At 22.9% G+C, this 17,779-nt stretch overlaps 1 protein-coding gene across 2 annotated transcripts in view; it reads right to left on the bottom strand.

Moving 5' to 3' along the window:
• LOC115240052 overlaps positions 1–16,984 on the bottom strand; it is a 27,112-nt gene extending 10,128 nt beyond the window's left edge. Inside the window, exons 1-3 of one of the 2 annotated variants that reach the window (XR_003884731.1) lie at positions 16,796–16,961; positions 16,580–16,700; positions 13,073–13,108 (exon numbers count right to left, since the gene is read on the bottom strand). The gene's annotated coding sequence lies outside the window, so the exon portion shown is untranslated. Of the gene's footprint in view, positions 1–13,072; positions 13,109–16,579; positions 16,701–16,795 lie in introns of those variants that run through there. The other variant, XR_003884730.1, reaches the window with a different exon arrangement.
• Positions 16,985–17,779: the final 795 nt, after the last annotated feature.

The raw sequence follows: 17,779 nt of genomic DNA, 5'->3' as shown, positions 1-17,779 counted from the left end.
AGTAACGAAGTGAGGTCACGCGGCTACAGCGCTACATTGGCGCGTTTTCGTAGCATTTCAAACTATGATATTTTAAATAATTTAAAAATAATACAAATTGAACGTTTTGAAGCAAACGAAAAAAATTTTAATAACTAAATAGGGTATGAACTTCAATAAAAAAATATTTTTGAAAAACGTTATAATACCCTATTGTTCGTACGTGTTTTATAAAAAATTTATCAAATCGGCACTGTTGACGTTCTTCTAAGAGATTTTCCTTAATAAAACGAAAATAATTTTCGGATCGAGCAGATGTTGCGACAGTATTTTTTGAATTAAAACAGTTCAACATAACATTAGTCCACGATGGAAATTGTTTAAATAAACGTTTCAAATCATTGATAATTTCCGGAAAATAATACATGTTCATATCATTAAAATTAATTGACATATTTGAATTTTGCTCTGAATACGTTTGTTCTACTATTTGATCAATATAAAGCGAAAGATTATCAACGTTGTAGTTATAATTATGATCTACTGTCACAGCGGAAAATACATCAATTCCATCATTACAAGAAATGTATTCTGTACAATTATTGCCATTTTCACAAATATTAGACTGTCTTATCTGTTTATAATCAATGGAATCATGAAATTTGAAAGTTTCAATCCTTTTAAAAATCCACTGAATTTCTGCATAACATTTACTCTCGTTTTGACTGACAATCAAAACTGATTTCATAGATTTTTCTAAATCTTGAAATTTTTCAATTGTAGTCATAAATCCTATACATCGTAAATAAAAATCTTTTACTGCTGGTTTTGCACGAGATAAACATTTCAGTCTAGCAACACAATGTATCAGATGAGCAATATCAATTCGAACGAATGGCCGTGGTACAAATTGAGTTTTTCCAATTAAAAAATCATAACAAATTGACAAATACTTTTTATAAAATATTCCATTAGTTGCTAAAGTAATCGCATTTTGAAGTGTAATTGACATATCAGTGACTACTTCTAAAGGAACATGTGCGCCAGATGAAATCCATTCTCGTAACCAGAATTCAACGATTCGAGTGTCTTGTCGTTCCGAGAGAAGTTGACCAGATGGTATTATAATGTTTTGAACATGAGTAATTATTTGATATAAAAAAATGTGATTACTAGAATTATTTTCCGAACGTGTTATTTTACGGACAACACTCCCTGTCGCGTCAATAGAAACAGTTGAACCAAGTTTTATCACATCATTATAAACATTAATTTGTTCTGGTGTCCAATACATAAAAAAAATTGATCAAAGCCTGTTTGTTTTAATGGCACGACTAAATTCAACGTCACTTTTTAAATGTTCAAGCGATTTCCATACATTATCTTTAACACCGAATTCTTCATTTTTAGCCTCGAAACGCACTCCATTAATAACATTGTTATTTGGTACCAAAGGACCAATTTGATCGCCATATTTATGATATTTTCTAATTAATTCACTTCTAAATACATCGGCTTTTTTATGTTTTAAATGCTTTTTAAACGACGTTTTTCGAATTACGGACACATCTTTTTTTGGAGTGTAATAAATCTTCAGTATCTAAGGTAACAAATTCGAGCGATATATCATCATCATTGGTAAACTGAAATAATCCTTGCCCATAAATTTGAGCTTTACAATTATGATCACTGCAAAATCCATTTATTTTTACAATATAATCTGTAGCATAACAGTTCGCGTGTATTACTTTTTGGTTCTTGAAAGAATACGCACATGGTAATTTTTCTTGTAGAAAAATTAATTCAGACAAGATATGTGTCCACCCATTCTTCAAAGAATAATAAATTTCTCCTCTATTATTGACTTTCTCTTCTGGTTTGATATTTAACCATTGTTCTTTTGATGAAACAATTATAAATTGAATTTTTCTATCATTACATGGATGTTGCGTATTCCATTCAAAACTGTCGAAGCTACTGCTATTACTATCATTACACAAGTCAGAAATATCAATGTCATCAGTTTCACTTAGAATTTCTTTCGTAAAGTTATTGAAATTAATCACGTTTTTCATCTTTTTATATGTTTTGAAAACATTATGCCGATTTTGATAGACATAAAATTATAAATTAAAAGGTTTCATTTGATTGTCCCATGTTGCGCATATATCTCTCCACACTGAATTAAATTTAGATTTCAATTTGCCGGTTTGATTGTCACAAATTTCAAATACTTTTTTCTCTTCTTTCTTTCTTTTCTGTCTCTCTCTAATACTATAATTAACTTTAATAATATTAAATGATATTAATAATATTAATAATATTAATAATATTTAATAATCTTTATTAATAATATTTAACAAACAATATTAAATGATAATATTAAACAATATTATTACCTAATATTATATTCTTTCTCCTTTTTTCTTTCTGTCTATCTCTTTCTCTCCCTGTCTTTTGCGTATTCTTCCTTTTCTTTAATTTTAAATAAAACCTACTTTTTTCTCTTCTTTCTTTCTTTTCTGTCTCTCTCTAATACTATAATTAACTTTAATAATATTAAATGATATTAATAATATTAATAATATTAATAATATTTAATAATCTTTATTAATAATATTTAACAAACAATATTAAATGATAATATTAAACAATATTATTACCTAATATTATATTCTTTCTCCTTTTTTCTTTCTGTCTATCTCTTTCTCTCCCTGTCTTTTGCGTATTCTTCCTTTTCTTTAATTTTAAATAAAACCTACTTTTTTCTCTTCTTTCTTTCTTTTCTGTCTCTCTCTAATACTATAATTAACTTTAATAATATTAAATGATATTAATAATATTAATAATATTAATAATATTTAATAATCTTTATTAATAATATTTAACAAACAATATTAAATGATAATATTAAACAATATTATTACCTAATATTATATTCTTTCTCCTTTTTTCTTTCTGTCTATCTCTTTCTCTCCCTGTCTTTTGCGTATTCTTCCTTTTCTTTAATTTTAAATAAAACCTACTTTTTTCTCTTCTTTCTTTCTTTTCTGTCTCTCTCTAATACTATAATTAACTTTAATAATATTAAATGATATTAATAATATTAATAATATTAATAATATTTAATAATCTTTATTAATAATATTTAACAAACAATATTAAATGATAATATTAAACAATATTATTACCTAATATTATATTCTTTCTCCTTTTTTCTTTCTGTCTATCTCTTTCTCTCCCTGTCTTTTGCGTATTCTTCCTTTTCTTTAATTTTAAATAAAACCTACTTTTTTCTCTTCTTTCTTTCTTTTCTGTCTCTCTCTAATACTATAATTAACTTTAATAATATTAAATGATATTAATAATATTAATAATATTAATAATATTTAATAATCTTTATTAATAATATTTAACAAACAATATTAAATGATAATATTAAACAATATTATTACCTAATATTATATTCTTTCTCCTTTTTTCTTTCTGTCTATCTCTTTCTCTCCCTGTCTTTTGCGTATTCTTCCTTTTCTTTAATTTTAAATAAAACCTACTTTTTTCTCTTCTTTCTTTCTTTTCTGTCTCTCTCTAATACTATAATTAACTTTAATAATATTAAATGATATTAATAATATTAATAATATTAATAATATTTAATAATCTTTATTAATAATATTTAACAAACAATATTAAATGATAATATTAAACAATATTATTACCTAATATTATATTCTTTCTCCTTTTTTCTTTCTGTCTATCTCTTTCTCTCCCTGTCTTTTGCGTATTCTTCCTTTTCTTTAATTTTAAATAAAACCTACTTTTTTCTCTTCTTTCTTTCTTTTCTGTCTCTCTCTAATACTATAATTAACTTTAATAATATTAAATGATATTAATAATATTAATAATATTAATAATATTTAATAATCTTTATTAATAATATTTAACAAACAATATTAAATGATAATATTAAACAATATTATTACCTAATATTATATTCTTTCTCCTTTTTTCTTTCTGTCTATCTCTTTCTCTCCCTGTCTTTTGCGTATTCTTCCTTTTCTTTAATTTTAAATAAAACCTACTTTTTTCTCTTCTTTCTTTCTTTTCTGTCTCTCTCTAATACTATAATTAACTTTAATAATATTAAATGATATTAATAATATTAATAATATTAATAATATTTAATAATCTTTATTAATAATATTTAACAAACAATATTAAATGATAATATTAAACAATATTATTACCTAATATTATATTCTTTCTCCTTTTTTCTTTCTGTCTATCTCTTTCTCTCCCTGTCTTTTGCGTATTCTTCCTTTTCTTTAATTTTAAATAAAACCTACTTTTTTCTCTTCTTTCTTTCTTTTCTGTCTCTCTCTAATACTATAATTAACTTTAATAATATTAAATGATATTAATAATATTAATAATATTAATAATATTTAATAATCTTTATTAATAATATTTAACAAACAATATTAAATGATAATATTAAACAATATTATTACCTAATATTATATTCTTTCTCCTTTTTTCTTTCTGTCTATCTCTTTCTCTCCCTGTCTTTTGCGTATTCTTCCTTTTCTTTAATTTTAAATAAAACCTACTTTTTTCTCTTCTTTCTTTCTTTTCTGTCTCTCTCTAATACTATAATTAACTTTAATAATATTAAATGATATTAATAATATTAATAATATTAATAATATTTAATAATCTTTATTAATAATATTTAACAAACAATATTAAATGATAATATTAAACAATATTATTACCTAATATTATATTCTTTCTCCTTTTTTCTTTCTGTCTATCTCTTTCTCTCCCTGTCTTTTGCGTATTCTTCCTTTTCTTTAATTTTAAATAAAACCTACTTTTTTCTCTTCTTTCTTTCTTTTCTGTCTCTCTCTAATACTATAATTAACTTTAATAATATTAAATGATATTAATAATATTAATAATATTAATAATATTTAATAATCTTTATTAATAATATTTAACAAACAATATTAAATGATAATATTAAACAATATTATTACCTAATATTATATTCTTTCTCCTTTTTTCTTTCTGTCTATCTCTTTCTCTCCCTGTCTTTTGCGTATTCTTCCTTTTCTTTAATTTTAAATAAAACCTACTTTTTTCTCTTCTTTCTTTCTTTTCTGTCTCTCTCTAATACTATAATTAACTTTAATAATATTAAATGATATTAATAATATTAATAATATTAATAATATTTAATAATCTTTATTAATAATATTTAACAAACAATATTAAATGATAATATTAAACAATATTATTACCTAATATTATATTCTTTCTCCTTTTTTCTTTCTGTCTATCTCTTTCTCTCCCTGTCTTTTGCGTATTCTTCCTTTTCTTTAATTTTAAATAAAACCTACTTTTTTCTCTTCTTTCTTTCTTTTCTGTCTCTCTCTAATACTATAATTAACTTTAATAATATTAAATGATATTAATAATATTAATAATATTAATAATATTTAATAATCTTTATTAATAATATTTAACAAACAATATTAAATGATAATATTAAACAATATTATTACCTAATATTATATTCTTTCTCCTTTTTTCTTTCTGTCTATCTCTTTCTCTCCCTGTCTTTTGCGTATTCTTCCTTTTCTTTAATTTTAAATAAAACCTACTTTTTTCTCTTCTTTCTTTCTTTTCTGTCTCTCTCTAATACTATAATTAACTTTAATAATATTAAATGATATTAATAATATTAATAATATTAATAATATTTAATAATCTTTATTAATAATATTTAACAAACAATATTAAATGATAATATTAAACAATATTATTACCTAATATTATATTCTTTCTCCTTTTTTCTTTCTGTCTATCTCTTTCTCTCCCTGTCTTTTGCGTATTCTTCCTTTTCTTTAATTTTAAATAAAACCTACTTTTTTCTCTTCTTTCTTTCTTTTCTGTCTCTCTCTAATACTATAATTAACTTTAATAATATTAAATGATATTAATAATATTAATAATATTAATAATATTTAATAATCTTTATTAATAATATTTAACAAACAATATTAAATGATAATATTAAACAATATTATTACCTAATATTATATTCTTTCTCCTTTTTTCTTTCTGTCTATCTCTTTCTCTCCCTGTCTTTTGCGTATTCTTCCTTTTCTTTAATTTTAAATAAAACCTACTTTTTTCTCTTCTTTCTTTCTTTTCTGTCTCTCTCTAATACTATAATTAACTTTAATAATATTAAATGATATTAATAATATTAATAATATTAATAATATTTAATAATCTTTATTAATAATATTTAACAAACAATATTAAATGATAATATTAAACAATATTATTACCTAATATTATATTCTTTCTCCTTTTTTCTTTCTGTCTATCTCTTTCTCTCCCTGTCTTTTGCGTATTCTTCCTTTTCTTTAATTTTAAATAAAACCTACTTTTTTCTCTTCTTTCTTTCTTTTCTGTCTCTCTCTAATACTATAATTAACTTTAATAATATTAAATGATATTAATAATATTAATAATATTAATAATATTTAATAATCTTTATTAATAATATTTAACAAACAATATTAAATGATAATATTAAACAATATTATTACCTAATATTATATTCTTTCTCCTTTTTTCTTTCTGTCTATCTCTTTCTCTCCCTGTCTTTTGCGTATTCTTCCTTTTCTTTAATTTTAAATAAAACCTACTTTTTTCTCTTCTTTCTTTCTTTTCTGTCTCTCTCTAATACTATAATTAACTTTAATAATATTAAATGATATTAATAATATTAATAATATTAATAATATTTAATAATCTTTATTAATAATATTTAACAAACAATATTAAATGATAATATTAAACAATATTATTACCTAATATTATATTCTTTCTCCTTTTTTCTTTCTGTCTATCTCTTTCTCTCCCTGTCTTTTGCGTATTCTTCCTTTTCTTTAATTTTAAATAAAACCTACTTTTTTCTCTTCTTTCTTTCTTTTCTGTCTCTCTCTAATACTATAATTAACTTTAATAATATTAAATGATATTAATAATATTAATAATATTAATAATATTTAATAATCTTTATTAATAATATTTAACAAACAATATTAAATGATAATATTAAACAATATTATTACCTAATATTATATTCTTTCTCCTTTTTTCTTTCTGTCTATCTCTTTCTCTCCCTGTCTTTTGCGTATTCTTCCTTTTCTTTAATTTTAAATAAAACCTACTTTTTTCTCTTCTTTCTTTCTTTTCTGTCTCTCTCTAATACTATAATTAACTTTAATAATATTAAATGATATTAATAATATTAATAATATTAATAATATTTAATAATCTTTATTAATAATATTTAACAAACAATATTAAATGATAATATTAAACAATATTATTACCTAATATTATATTCTTTCTCCTTTTTTCTTTCTGTCTATCTCTTTCTCTCCCTGTCTTTTGCGTATTCTTCCTTTTCTTTAATTTTAAATAAAACCTACTTTTTTCTCTTCTTTCTTTCTTTTCTGTCTCTCTCTAATACTATAATTAACTTTAATAATATTAAATGATATTAATAATATTAATAATATTAATAATATTTAATAATCTTTATTAATAATATTTAACAAACAATATTAAATGATAATATTAAACAATATTATTACCTAATATTATATTCTTTCTCCTTTTTTCTTTCTGTCTATCTCTTTCTCTCCCTGTCTTTTGCGTATTCTTCCTTTTCTTTAATTTTAAATAAAACCTACTTTTTTCTCTTCTTTCTTTCTTTTCTGTCTCTCTCTAATACTATAATTAACTTTAATAATATTAAATGATATTAATAATATTAATAATATTAATAATATTTAATAATCTTTATTAATAATATTTAACAAACAATATTAAATGATAATATTAAACAATATTATTACCTAATATTATATTCTTTCTCCTTTTTTCTTTCTGTCTATCTCTTTCTCTCCCTGTCTTTTGCGTATTCTTCCTTTTCTTTAATTTTAAATAAAACCTACTTTTTTCTCTTCTTTCTTTCTTTTCTGTCTCTCTCTAATACTATAATTAACTTTAATAATATTAAATGATATTAATAATATTAATAATATTAATAATATTTAATAATCTTTATTAATAATATTTAACAAACAATATTAAATGATAATATTAAACAATATTATTACCTAATATTATATTCTTTCTCCTTTTTTCTTTCTGTCTATCTCTTTCTCTCCCTGTCTTTTGCGTATTCTTCCTTTTCTTTAATTTTAAATAAAACCTACTTTTTTCTCTTCTTTCTTTCTTTTCTGTCTCTCTCTAATACTATAATTAACTTTAATAATATTAAATGATATTAATAATATTAATAATATTAATAATATTTAATAATCTTTATTAATAATATTTAACAAACAATATTAAATGATAATATTAAACAATATTATTACCTAATATTATATTCTTTCTCCTTTTTTCTTTCTGTCTATCTCTTTCTCTCCCTGTCTTTTGCGTATTCTTCCTTTTCTTTAATTTTAAATAAAACCTACTTTTTTCTCTTCTTTCTTTCTTTTCTGTCTCTCTCTAATACTATAATTAACTTTAATAATATTAAATGATATTAATAATATTAATAATATTAATAATATTTAATAATCTTTATTAATAATATTTAACAAACAATATTAAATGATAATATTAAACAATATTATTACCTAATATTATATTCTTTCTCCTTTTTTCTTTCTGTCTATCTCTTTCTCTCCCTGTCTTTTGCGTATTCTTCCTTTTCTTTAATTTTAAATAAAACCTACTTTTTTCTCTTCTTTCTTTCTTTTCTGTCTCTCTCTAATACTATAATTAACTTTAATAATATTAAATGATATTAATAATATTAATAATATTAATAATATTTAATAATCTTTATTAATAATATTTAACAAACAATATTAAATGATAATATTAAACAATATTATTACCTAATATTATATTCTTTCTCCTTTTTTCTTTCTGTCTATCTCTTTCTCTCCCTGTCTTTTGCGTATTCTTCCTTTTCTTTAATTTTAAATAAAACCTACTTTTTTCTCTTCTTTCTTTCTTTTCTGTCTCTCTCTAATACTATAATTAACTTTAATAATATTAAATGATATTAATAATATTAATAATATTAATAATATTTAATAATCTTTATTAATAATATTTAACAAACAATATTAAATGATAATATTAAACAATATTATTACCTAATATTATATTCTTTCTCCTTTTTTCTTTCTGTCTATCTCTTTCTCTCCCTGTCTTTTGCGTATTCTTCCTTTTCTTTAATTTTAAATAAAACCTACTTTTTTCTCTTCTTTCTTTCTTTTCTGTCTCTCTCTAATACTATAATTAACTTTAATAATATTAAATGATATTAATAATATTAATAATATTAATAATATTTAATAATCTTTATTAATAATATTTAACAAACAATATTAAATGATAATATTAAACAATATTATTACCTAATATTATATTCTTTCTCCTTTTTTCTTTCTGTCTATCTCTTTCTCTCCCTGTCTTTTGCGTATTCTTCCTTTTCTTTAATTTTAAATAAAACCTACTTTTTTCTCTTCTTTCTTTCTTTTCTGTCTCTCTCTAATACTATAATTAACTTTAATAATATTAAATGATATTAATAATATTAATAATATTAATAATATTTAATAATCTTTATTAATAATATTTAACAAACAATATTAAATGATAATATTAAACAATATTATTACCTAATATTATATTCTTTCTCCTTTTTTCTTTCTGTCTATCTCTTTCTCTCCCTGTCTTTTGCGTATTCTTCCTTTTCTTTAATTTTAAATAAAACCTACTTTTTTCTCTTCTTTCTTTCTTTTCTGTCTCTCTCTAATACTATAATTAACTTTAATAATATTAAATGATATTAATAATATTAATAATATTAATAATATTTAATAATCTTTATTAATAATATTTAACAAACAATATTAAATGATAATATTAAACAATATTATTACCTAATATTATATTCTTTCTCCTTTTTTCTTTCTGTCTATCTCTTTCTCTCCCTGTCTTTTGCGTATTCTTCCTTTTCTTTAATTTTAAATAAAACCTACTTTTTTCTCTTCTTTCTTTCTTTTCTGTCTCTCTCTAATACTATAATTAACTTTAATAATATTAAATGATATTAATAATATTAATAATATTAATAATATTTAATAATCTTTATTAATAATATTTAACAAACAATATTAAATGATAATATTAAACAATATTATTACCTAATATTATATTCTTTCTCCTTTTTTCTTTCTGTCTATCTCTTTCTCTCCCTGTCTTTTGCGTATTCTTCCTTTTCTTTAATTTTAAATAAAACCTACTTTTTTCTCTTCTTTCTTTCTTTTCTGTCTCTCTCTAATACTATAATTAACTTTAATAATATTAAATGATATTAATAATATTAATAATATTAATAATATTTAATAATCTTTATTAATAATATTTAACAAACAATATTAAATGATAATATTAAACAATATTATTACCTAATATTATATTCTTTCTCCTTTTTTCTTTCTGTCTATCTCTTTCTCTCCCTGTCTTTTGCGTATTCTTCCTTTTCTTTAATTTTAAATAAAACCTACTTTTTTCTCTTCTTTCTTTCTTTTCTGTCTCTCTCTAATACTATAATTAACTTTAATAATATTAAATGATATTAATAATATTAATAATATTAATAATATTTAATAATCTTTATTAATAATATTTAACAAACAATATTAAATGATAATATTAAACAATATTATTACCTAATATTATATTCTTTCTCCTTTTTTCTTTCTGTCTATCTCTTTCTCTCCCTGTCTTTTGCGTATTCTTCCTTTTCTTTAATTTTAAATAAAACCTACTTTTTTCTCTTCTTTCTTTCTTTTCTGTCTCTCTCTAATACTATAATTAACTTTAATAATATTAAATGATATTAATAATATTAATAATATTAATAATATTTAATAATCTTTATTAATAATATTTAACAAACAATATTAAATGATAATATTAAACAATATTATTACCTAATATTATATTCTTTCTCCTTTTTTCTTTCTGTCTATCTCTTTCTCTCCCTGTCTTTTGCGTATTCTTCCTTTTCTTTAATTTTAAATAAAACCTACTTTTTTCTCTTCTTTCTTTCTTTTCTGTCTCTCTCTAATACTATAATTAACTTTAATAATATTAAATGATATTAATAATATTAATAATATTAATAATATTTAATAATCTTTATTAATAATATTTAACAAACAATATTAAATGATAATATTAAACAATATTATTACCTAATATTATATTCTTTCTCCTTTTTTCTTTCTGTCTATCTCTTTCTCTCCCTGTCTTTTGCGTATTCTTCCTTTTCTTTAATTTTAAATAAAACCTACTTTTTTCTCTTCTTTCTTTCTTTTCTGTCTCTCTCTAATACTATAATTAACTTTAATAATATTAAATGATATTAATAATATTAATAATATTAATAATATTTAATAATCTTTATTAATAATATTTAACAAACAATATTAAATGATAATATTAAACAATATTATTACCTAATATTATATTCTTTCTCCTTTTTTCTTTCTGTCTATCTCTTTCTCTCCCTGTCTTTTGCGTATTCTTCCTTTTCTTTAATTTTAAATAAAACCTACTTTTTTCTCTTCTTTCTTTCTTTTCTGTCTCTCTCTAATACTATAATTAACTTTAATAATATTAAATGATATTAATAATATTAATAATATTAATAATATTTAATAATCTTTATTAATAATATTTAACAAACAATATTAAATGATAATATTAAACAATATTATTACCTAATATTATATTCTTTCTCCTTTTTTCTTTCTGTCTATCTCTTTCTCTCCCTGTCTTTTGCGTATTCTTCCTTTTCTTTAATTTTAAATAAAACCTACTTTTTTCTCTTCTTTCTTTCTTTTCTGTCTCTCTCTAATACTATAATTAACTTTAATAATATTAAATGATATTAATAATATTAATAATATTAATAATATTTAATAATCTTTATTAATAATATTTAACAAACAATATTAAATGATAATATTAAACAATATTATTACCTAATATTATATTCTTTCTCCTTTTTTCTTTCTGTCTATCTCTTTCTCTCCCTGTCTTTTGCGTATTCTTCCTTTTCTTTAATTTTAAATAAAACCTACTTTTTTCTCTTCTTTCTTTCTTTTCTGTCTCTCTCTAATACTATAATTAACTTTAATAATATTAAATGATATTAATAATATTAATAATATTAATAATATTTAATAATCTTTATTAATAATATTTAACAAACAATATTAAATGATAATATTAAACAATATTATTACCTAATATTATATTCTTTCTCCTTTTTTCTTTCTGTCTATCTCTTTCTCTCCCTGTCTTTTGCGTATTCTTCCTTTTCTTTAATTTTAAGTAAAACCTCCTTCTTTCTCTTCTTTCTTTCCTTTCTGTCTCTCTCTAATACTATAATTAACTTTAATAATATTAAATGATATTAATAATATTAATAATATTAATAATATGTAATAATCTTTATTAATAATATTTAACAAACAATATTAAATGATAATATTAAACAATATTATTACCTAATATTATATTCTTTCTCCTTTTTTCTTTCTGTCTATCTCTTTCTCTCCCTGTCTTTTGCGTATTCTTCCTTTTCTTTAATTTTAAATAAAACCTCCTTCTTTCTCTTCTTTCTTTCCTTTCTGTCTCTCTCTCTCTCTATCTCTCTCTCAGTTTTTCTCTCTCTCTCTCTCTCCCTTCCTCTCTCTTTCTCGCCTATTCTTCGTCTTTTCTTTAACTGTAAATGAAACATTTATATTAATATTAAATGAATCGTTTATATTAATAAGTAATATACATTAAAATATATATTTATAAAGTATAAAAAAAATATATAAGTATAAAAAAAAATAGTATACGTATTTTTCATACAGCAATATACATATATACACACAATATACATATATAATATACATACCTTTCTTTATTCGTCTTTCCTTCTTCCTCTTTCTTTCTATATTTATTAAATATATTTAACTATATTTAATATTTATTTTTTTAACTGTCAACACTGTCAACTAACTGTCAAATGACAAACTGTCAAACGACACGAATGAAGCAAGTCACACGAGTGAAGCAAGCGCATGAACAAGACAACCAATCAAGATCGCGGAAAAGCGACAACAATGTCAATAACATGCCCTTTTTAGATTGGGATAAATCGCAAACATTGTCTTCACAAGTTATATTGTTACTAGCAGACGGATATAATGAATATAACAATGTTACTCTTAATTTGTAAAACGATGCTGTAGCTCCGTGTTCAGTATAATTACGTACACATGTAAAAAAACAAATAGTTTCTTTTCTTATTTGTGAAGTGACAAAATTCTCAAAGTTTCTGGAGTTGCAACAAGCAGCAGATACAATTTCAGTGATTGAATCGAACGGACAAGTGTTAAAAAGATAAATTTTGTTATTATTAATCATACGTGGAGGTAACCTATTACCATTTTTAATAAAATCTTTTTTAAACTTTTTTTGAGCAGGTTTTTGGTGGATTACCTTTACATTAGGACATGGAGTAACATACATTCCGCGTTTGTTCAATAAATTCTTGTCATTTTCAGAATTTTGATTTACTTTAATTATCGGTTCAAATACTTTTTTTTCAGCATCCAACACAATGGAAAAATTGTTTTCTGAATTTTTTATAATTGGATAATCCACCATACCTTTCGGAGTAGAATGAACAATATCTTTTGAATTAACAGCTTCTAATTGATTATATTCATCAGTATTAAAATTAAGAATAGAAAAATTATCTTTTTCATTTTCATTAGAAAAATCAAATGTATCATTCACTACTTTATTTTTCCAATTTTCTTTCGTTTGTAAAATTAATTGTTCCTCCTTCCGTAGCTTTTCCTCACGATTTTGATTAATAATAACTTTGTTTTTCTTTAATGCATCATAAGCTGCTCTTCCTTTGATAACTTTGGTATTAATTGTTCGTACGTGTTTTATAAAAAATTTATCAAATCGGCACGGTTGACGTTCTTCTAAGAGATTTTCCTTAATAAAACGAAAATAATTTTCGGATCGAGCAGATGTTGCGACAGTATTTTTTGAATTAAAACAGTTCAACATAACATTAGTCCACGATGGAAATTGTTTAAATAAACGTTTCAAATCATTGATAATTTCCGGAAAATAATACATGTTCATATCATTAAAATTAATTGACATATTTGAATTTTGCTCTGAATACGTTTGCTCTACTATTTGATCAATATAAAGCGAAAGATTATCAACGTTGTAGTTATAATTATGATCTACTGTCACAGAGGAAAATACATCAATTCCATCATTACAAGAAATGTGTTCTGTACAATTATTGCCATTTTCACAAACATTAGACTGTCTTATCTGTTTATAATCAATGGAATCATCAAATTTGAAAGTTTCAATCCTTTTCAAAATCCACTGAATTTCTGCATAACATTTACTCTCGTTTTGACTAACAATCAAAACTGATTTCATAGATTTTTCTAAATCTTGAAATTTTTCAATTGTAGTCATAAATCCTATACATCGTAAATAAAAATCTTTTACTGCTGGTTTTGCACGAGATAAACATTTCAGTCTAGCAACACAATGTATCAGATGAGCAATATCAATTCGAACGAATGGCCGTGGTACAAATTGAGTTTTTCCAATTAAAAAATCATAACAAATTGACAAATACTTTTTATAAAATATTCCATTAGTTGCTAAAGTAATCGCATTTTGAAGTGTAATTGACATATCAGTGACTACTTCTAAAGGAACATGTGCGCCAGATGAAATCCATTCTTGTAACCAGAATTCAACGATTCGAGTGTCTTGTCGTTTCGAGAGAAGTTGACCAGATGGTATTATAATGCTTTGAACATGAGTATTTATTTGATATAAAAAAATGTGATTACTAGAATTATTTTCCGAACGTGTTATTTTACGGACAACACTCCCTGTCGCGTCAATAGAAACAGTTGAACCAAGTTTTATCACATCATTATAAACATCAATTTGTTCTGGTGTCCAATACATAAAGAAAAATTTATCAAAGCCTGTTTGTTTAATGGCACGACTAAATTCAACGTCACTTTTTAAATGTTCAAGCGATTTCCATACATTATCTTTAACACCGAATTCTTCATTTTTAGCCTCGAAACGCACTCCATTAATAACATTGTTATTTGGTACCAAAGGACCAATTTGATCGCCATATTTATGATATTTTCTAATTAATTCACTTCTAAATACATCGGCTTTTTTATGTTTCAAATGCTTTTTAAACGACGTTTTTCGAATTCCGGACACATATCTTTTTTTGGAGTGTAAATCTTCTTCAGTATCTAAGGTAACGAATTCGAGCGATATATCATCATCATTGGTAAACTGAAATAATCCTTGCCCATAAATTTGTTTACAATTACCGGACACATATCTTTTTTTGGAGTGTAATAAATCTTTAGTATTTAAGGTAACAAATTCGAGCGATATATCATCATCATTGGTAAACTGAAATAATCCTTGCCCATAAATTTGAGCTTTACAATTATGATCACTGCAAAATCCATTTATTTTTACAATATAATCTGTAGCATAACAGTTCGCGTGTATTACTTTTTGGTTCTTGAAAGAATACGCACATGGTAATTTGAAAAATTAATAAATTAATTCAGACAAAATATGTGTCCACCCATTCTTCAAAGAATAATAAATTTCTCCTCTATTATTGACTTTCTCTTCTATTTAACCATTTAACCATTGTTCTTTTGATAAAACAATTTTAAATTGAATTTTTTTATCATTACATGGATGTTGCGTATTCCATTCAAAACTGTCAAAGCTACTGCTATTACTATCATTACACAAGTCAGAAATATCAATGTCATCAGTTTCACTTAGAATTTCTTTCGTAAAGTTATTGAAATTAATCACGTTTTTCATCTTTTTATATGTTTTGAAAACATTATGCCGATTTTGATAGACATAAAAGTATAAATTAAAATGTTTCATTTGATTGTCCCATGTTGCGCATATGTCTCTCCACACTGAATTAAATTTAGATTTCAATTTGCCGGTTTGATTGTCACAAATTTCAAAATATTTTAAAGTTTTTATAATTTCAGAATTAGATATTGGACGAGGACTCATTATTATAAGGATCTCATTATTATAATTTCAGAATTAGATATTGCACGAGGACTCATTATTATAAGGAAAATTATAAAAAACGTCTTGCAATGTGATATGAAATTTGCAGTGATCATCCTTTCGTTTCTTTTTTACTATAATTTCAAGATATCGCGGATAGAAGCAAAATGAAAACACATGACTTAATTGTCAGAATAATCTACATTGTTGATTTATTATCAATTTAACCTGAATCGTCAACCGTGCCGAAATGATAAATTTTTTATAATGCTAAAAAACTTACATTATTCTATTGTCAAGTTGAACAAAGTAATGTCCCAATAGCGGAATTCTGTTTCAAAGTGAATCTATGCGTTACACTTGAAGCCGCACAAAAAGTATCTTCATTTGTCACAAGTGTTCTCCTATAAAGAAATAAAGAAATAACAATTATATTCATTATTCTGACAAGAATTTATCTTATGATTGTGATAATATATTTTGCATCATATAAACTGACCTCATTATACTATAGTCAGTTGTCTTGCGGTAGCCGCCGGTTCATATTTTACTTTACAAGCATATGTGACTGCACCCTTTAAACCTAATGCAATACTTTGCGGATTTGCTTTGCTGGCTGGTCTTACCGCATCGTCAAAAATATGATGATACAAAGTGCAATCCTAAAATAGTGAAAATAGGAATAATAACTGCATTGTGCATTGTAGTTGCGATAAAAAGTGTTATAATAAAATTATATATATATATATATGAGTACGTTTATATATATATATTTTTTTTTACTGATGTGAACTCACATGGTAATATATATGTATTGATACATTCTTTTATCTACTTTTTTTCACATTCTCTTCTATATTTTTTTAAGGGTCGGCAGGAGAGACAGTAGAGACCTCTCGCGGGAAGCCGTGAACTACGGATACGTTTTTTTCGTATTACGGCCAAAATACAAAGAAAATTAAATTCTAACAGCAATATTCGTAATCAGTAGGATCGTAAGATTGGCTCTACAGAGCGATTTTTTGGAAAAAAGAGTTAAAATAATATTTCATAAATTGATAAATAAGGTACAGCTCTGGTACAGCTCATGGCGGATTAGGTGCAGTTGGCCATGAGCTGTATTTTATTAATTATAAATTTTTTGAGAGCCAAAATGCAAAATCCGGCTCTGTAGCGCCAATCTAAGCTTTGCAAAGAATATAGCAAAAAAAGTTAGAGGAAGAAATATGACTTCTTCGAGGCTACATACGAAAAAAACGGATATCACTAGAGCGATATGCAAGGAGCAGCTAATGAGGACATTTTTCTAGTAGTACACTGATCGTTTGACAAAGAGAGATGATTGCGCCGTCTTTGTCTCTCTTTCATCGTGTATGTGTATAATATCCGTGTAGACACACTTATGCGTTGCTGCGTGATAGATTGAACACTCTTACATTGAGCCATCACATATTTTTTGTAAATGCTTTCATATTATCAGTAT

Source organism: Formica exsecta, unplaced genomic scaffold (genome assembly GCF_003651465.1).
Source record: "Formica exsecta isolate Colony F162 unplaced genomic scaffold, ASM365146v1 scaffold400, whole genome shotgun sequence".
NCBI classification, from domain to species: Eukaryota; Metazoa; Arthropoda; class Insecta; order Hymenoptera; family Formicidae; genus Formica; species Formica exsecta.
The sequence above is the reverse complement of the archived record's forward strand: the minus strand, read 5'-3'. Positions and strand labels throughout refer to the sequence as shown.